At 41.5% G+C, this 6,018-nt stretch overlaps 1 non-coding gene across 1 annotated transcript; it reads right to left on the bottom strand.

The window, feature by feature from the left end:
* Positions 1–455: 455 nt before the first annotated feature.
* On the bottom strand, positions 456–544 carry trnay-gua (transfer RNA tyrosine (anticodon GUA)). Its single transcript is given in 2 exon segments — positions 456–491; positions 508–544. It is a non-coding gene; the product is annotated as a tRNA-Tyr (tRNA).
* Between the last annotated feature and the right edge of the window lie 5,474 nt (positions 545–6,018).

Here is a 6,018-nt window from a genome sequence, read left to right as displayed (position 1 = left end):
TATACTCCCAGAAGTGCACAGTAGCTTGTACTTAATAAAAATGTACAATTCACCGCTGGTATAAACAGATGTGTGCCGTGTTTGCCTTTGTAAGCATTTGTTTAAAAAATAAGTTCACAATACGATAAAAACACAGAAAGCACAAACTTTATAATACAACGATACAAAATCAATACCAAATCATTATGCCAATTAAGTAACTATCCTTTGAAAACAGAGAACACCTTTATATCTACAAAAAACTTGACATTTGTATGTATGTTTGAATTACAAAGCAGACAGTGTAATCCCTTAATTCAAAGATCAGATCTTGGCCAAAACAAGACAATCAGACGTGAGGTGAATTCAGAACAGAAGCCTCTGCTTCATCGTTTATTGAGCTTTTGATCAACGTCTGAATGAAACAGATTCGTTATTTTAACTCTTTGATTAAGAAAAGTACACAAGAAGTGCCTTCCCTCAAGCCGGAATTGAACCAGCAACCTAAGGATTCCTAGCTATTACCCACTACAGTCCTCCACTCTACCAACTGAGCTATCAAAGGGTTATCAGTAGATGCTCTTTGGCAGATACTGCCCAATGTAGTGACCTGTTCTGGGTGATTTAAATCCCAGATTGACATCGTTTCCAACTCGTTTCCTTTTTTTTAACTTGAATTTAAGCCGTGAACCAGGATTCTCTGTATAAACTTGCGGGGATATTAAAAAATGTTTGATGGGAGATCAATTATTCGGAAATGGACTCCTTTTTTTTCTTGGGGGATCATATTAAACTTCTCATTTGGATCTAGAAGAGGATCACCATGAGGAACAAAACTAAGTTTCATTCTGTGTTTATTAGAAGCATTATCACAGCTAATGCATGTAAAGCCTTTAGTATGCGACAGTGAGGGTTCAGTTATGCCAGGGAGTGGGAGAAAAGAGAACTGAAATTTAGTAAATTTATATTTAAATAGATTGCAAATCTTCAAAGTGTTCTGTCACTGCAAAATTACTACAGGGGTCTACCAGCTGCCGGACCTGCTTGTTTTGGGACTATTTCCAATAAGTATCCCATTAGTAGTTGTGTGTCCTTACTGGTATCTTTTAAACATTCGATTATATACAAACGGGACAGAGACAAAGTAATAATCCCATTTTAAGGTGTCCTGCATTTTAATTTACTGAACAGATAAATTGAAATGCTCTGATTCAGAGCCCCTGCAGTTCGTGCTAATTAGAACCACAACAATACTCCTTAGTCCTGAGCACCGCACTGAGTACACGTTCAGCTGGGCTCTGACTTTGTTCAGCACGACTTCTTGTTGCAGTTGAGCTCAGAGCTGGAGATGATCTCCATATTCTACCGCAATAACTAGTCTGAAACTTAGTAAACAGTACACAGTTTTTAACTGAAGTCAGGTTGTTGTTAAAAAAATACACCAGCACCCTGTCACCGAAACGTACCCCGGTCTTCCGCGCGACAAGCGGGGGTACTCAACACTGTACTAACAAGGAGCGCTTGTCCGCAGTTGAGCGTGAGCTCTGATTACTGTCAGCAGACATTTCTTCATTTCCAATGACGTTTTCTTCTACTCTCAGCTTTTTACCGGTCATAAATGCTTAAGAAGTAATTAATTTGAGTTTGAAGTCTGTCTCTGTTACCTTTGGTCCTGATAAAGAAAAGCCGTGCGTGGGAGACTCCCTCTCTGAAGAAGTTTGCCGTCACCCTGCAAGAGAAGAGAGCCATCATTCACCGAAACAACCACTAAGACAATTAACATTAAACACGTGAAATGCGGGATGTTGTGGAAATGTTTTCTACTTAGAGAATCTGTCGTTTCTACTCTAAAGAGAGAGGCTCTTTGTCGGAAGTAAGATTTAAACAAACGTATCCAGGGGAAACTGCGACCTCAACGCAACCCCTTAGACCACCAGCCATCCTGTCTGTGACTCGTAGACTGAATTATGTTTTATTTATTTCTACTTGTTGATGGGGAAAAAAGTGAAATCATGTAATTTGGGATATGTCTTTTTTTCATGGGGAAAACTAGCCTGAGCAAATGTAAAGTTAAGAGCAGCGCTTAATAAAAACCATCAGAAGCCGAAAGCGCTACTTATGTGGATCAGTATATTCTGATGCCGGTGGTTCTGCAGAAGAAATAAGAAAAGCTGAACTCAAAGCGCAGTGTTGCCATTACGGCTACTCTGGCTGCAGCTGCTTAAAGATCTACTCAGCGGGCACTGAAAGTTGAAGGAGGTCAGACTGGTTTGCGCTGTCTAAATAACAGTGTGCGAATTTAAACTTATTTAAATAAGACTATTTACAATGTAATACATGCTCCAAAAGCATTAATACTGCACTGGCTGCTATTTGAAGCGCCTTCATAAATGACGCGTAATAGAGATTGATGCAGCTGGCTTTTATTCTTCACAATACATTGCAATCAGGAAAATAAACCAATTAGAAATATGCAATACAACGTCTTTGAGTTCGGCTCTTCTTATTTCTTCTGCAGAACAACTGGTATGGGAATGTACTGATCCGCGTAAGGAGCGCTTTCGGTTTCTGATCGTTTTTATTGAGCGCTGCTCTAAACTTTACATTTGCTTGTGCTAGTTTTCCACGTGAAAAAAAGAGATTTCCCTAATTACATGATTTCACTTGTTTTCTTATCAACGAGTAGAAAGAAATAAAACATATAATACAATATAAAAGCCACAGGCAAGTTGGCTGGTGGTCTAAGGCGTTGCGTTCAGGTCGCAGTTTCCCCTGGGGATTTTTGTTCGAATCCCACTTCTGAAAAAGAGATTTTCTCGTTTTTCTCTGTGAAAAGACAATCAAGTTCTTAACAAATTTCATATATTAGATTTCCGCAATACGTTTTGGCTTTAAAGGGAAACTGTGCGCTTCCACAGAGAGAGTAACAAGAAGAGACGTTTCCATGTTACTTGTAGACCTACAGTAGATGAAGGAACGTGGCGGTGAATGAAGAAGACACAGACGGGGTTCGGACCAGCGATCTTTGGTTTACGAGATCAACGTCTTACCACTTGGCCACCGTGCCGTCGTGAGGAGTAGGTCAGCTTACTCTATGTTGAATCAACGCTAGTAATTTTACTGTTGTAATAGAGGAAATTAGAGGCGCAGTCGGTAGAGCTTGCGACCCTTAAGTTCAAAATCGTCGATTCATGGGTTGTTTGTGTCCTTTCTGAGCCCTCTAATCTTTTAGTAGGACAGTGCAAGCAGGACGTGATAGGGTACAGTGACTCCCAATGTCTTATGAGCTTTGTGTAATTTAGCAAAAAAACGCTATGGAGCTCGATTCAGATATCGCTGTGAAAGCAAGGGACGAGCAAAGGTTTTTTCTAAATTGAGGGTGATCTTCTCCCGAGTAATTATAAACACCTGAGCGTTTACTGTTTACTGTTGTGTTACTGTGATAAAGGAAGACCGCACTTTATCAAAATACTGCTGCTTCCTAATTTTACAAAATGGTATTTAGACCGGGGAGAGTGGCTGCATTCCAAGAGGTTAAAAGTTGATTTCACAAAGCCCCCATTTAATAAAATACATTACAAACCGCAAGGAAAACAGTATGTTTTAATAAGTCTTCTCCTGGTTTTACATTATTATAGTCTTTCACATTTGAATGCATACCTTACCGTAAATCTTACCTAGATTACAGGCAACGCAAACAGTTCTTAATGCACGAAGTCTATTTATAGTTGACTTTCTGCTAATCACATCTAATAATTCATGAATCTTCCTGCCCATCATGTGCCTGCTAAGCGGTTTCTCCATTTTCCTTCTCCTGTCATTGTCAGCGAGCACATCAAGATGGGAAAAATGTAACAAGGAAAAAGAGTAGCTGGTAGGAGAGGGATTTGAACCAAAACCTCAATATGGAGACAAGAATACCCATGAGAGCTAGAAACACACAAGTCCTTGATCAGGGTGCGTTAGAACACTCAACCATCCTGACAAGGAACTGGTAGGAGTGGGATTTGAACCCACACCTCGATCTGGAGACAAGAATACCCATGAGAGCTAGAAAAACACGAGTATTTGATCATGGTGCGTTGGTGGAGGGGAGTCCCCATTACCTGTAAAGCGCTTTGAATGGTGCTTTAGAACACTCAACCATCCTGACAAGTGAAGGATGAATGGAGGTGTATTGAATACACCAGTAGTTCACTAACCTCAGTTGCTTTGCTGGAGAAGTGCCATGTTACCTGTTGTAAACGTCAAACGTACAAACGTGTTGTACTTTCCAACCTTTGAGTAATATTTTCCAGAGCTAGGGCGCAGTTGTCTTCACAATCTGGATTATCTCAAAAGCAATGACGTCTGTGTAAAACAGATTTTATTTTCGGGAACCGACGTTGTATTGCATATTTCTAATTGATTTGTTTTCATGATTGTAATGTATAGTGGAGCATTAAAAAACATCTGCAAAAATCTCTATTACGCGTCTTTAATGATGGCATTTCAAATAGTAGCGAGAGCGAGGATCAAAACCCCCTCCTGGCGATAGTTGCCTCACGCTCTGAACAACCAAGTCCTTCTTATTCCCGTTGTGGGTCGCGGATGGTGTGTTTTGGTATTTACTCGGAGGATACATGGGACTGCATTTACCTGATAACATACCGTGATCTCTAGTACCTAATGAGCTTTGATAATTCAGCTTGCTTGTCGCTTTGGGCTCAATTCAAAAGTTGCAGGAGCTGAGCAGGATTCTGTTTAAATGGAGCCAGATCTGCTCACGAGCGGGGAAACACTTCAGTGTTTACTAATTAATGACCACAATCCGCTAAAACACCCCTGTTTCTTAGACTAAAAGAAGCTAAAAGCATTTTTGAACATGGGTTATATTGTAAATACTGTTATTAAAAAGCTTATTCGCATACTGTCGGTTATTTAGACGGTGCAAAACAGGCTGCCCTTATAAAACTTTCTGTGCCCGTTGTAGCGGCGAGGCTTAATAATAAGGCAGAATTAAGTGTTTCTGAGCTTCCCAAATGAGGCCCCATTTCTCTGTTCATCTCTGTGGTGCAGCCACAGAGAGACCATTAGGGTGATTTAAGGTTTCCTAGGACAGCTCCCAAAGGGGGGTGCACTTAGCTAAGCCTGGCTATCATGATCAATGGTCATCCATTGGCGCCTATCTGTCTAGGGAGTGCCAGTTGGACATCTGGACTGCATTACTAAGTGTCAGGACTAAGTGACTCATATCTCACCTTAATCAACCAATCAGGGACTGGTAGGGCCGAGTAACCCACGTGGGACTCTGATGCCCATGGAACTTTCAGCCAATCAATGAGCTGAAGTTCCTCCAGGTAAAAACAGGCAACACAGAGATTCAGTGAGATTCAGATTCAGAAGATTCAGTGAAATTCAAAGGAGAATTCCAGGGCAGGACGGCCCAGGAGCAGAAGGCTCCCAAGGGCAGGACATTCTCGCAGCGCGCCTCCTGACCATCCTGAGACTCAGCCCGGACAACCACGGAACGGCCAGTGTGTCTGAGTGCCAGAACTTTCCTTTGTTCTAAGAGTCTAGAGTGGAGGTTGCCAGAGAGTAACCAGCAACAGGTCGGAACTGTGGACAGCTGAATCACTATTCAGAACTAGCGCTTCATCAGGAACGAACCGGTCCTCTTCCTGACTTGCTGGGACCCACAGTCATCTTTTCTCCTGTGCACAAACTTTGCTAGTTAAAGCCAACACTAACTAGCCGGTCAGTGAGCATCAGCAGCGCACCGTCGCAAGCCGCACAGCACAGCCTGGCACAGAGCCAGAGAGCACGGATTGGACAGCACAAGCCTGCAACTGTTTCTTTGTGCCCGCAGGAGATATGAATCCCCAGAAATTGGATGAGTATTCAACTTCAATGCATTACAGCTCGAGAATTCAATTGTTATCCAAACCAGTTGATATCAGTTTAATTCCTAAGAGTTATGTACTTGTTTTGAGTATCTAATGTAGAAGTTATAACCAAGTTCATTTACGAAACGGTCTAAATGAATGATATACTGAACGT

The sequence above is a fragment of the Atractosteus spatula genome, unplaced genomic scaffold (assembly GCF_055471065.1).
Source record: "Atractosteus spatula isolate fAtrSpa1 unplaced genomic scaffold, fAtrSpa1.hap1 Scaffold_167, whole genome shotgun sequence".
NCBI lineage: Eukaryota > Metazoa > Chordata > Actinopteri > Semionotiformes > Lepisosteidae > Atractosteus > Atractosteus spatula.
Note: the sequence above shows the minus strand (reverse complement) of the source record. Positions and strands in the feature narration are given on the sequence as shown.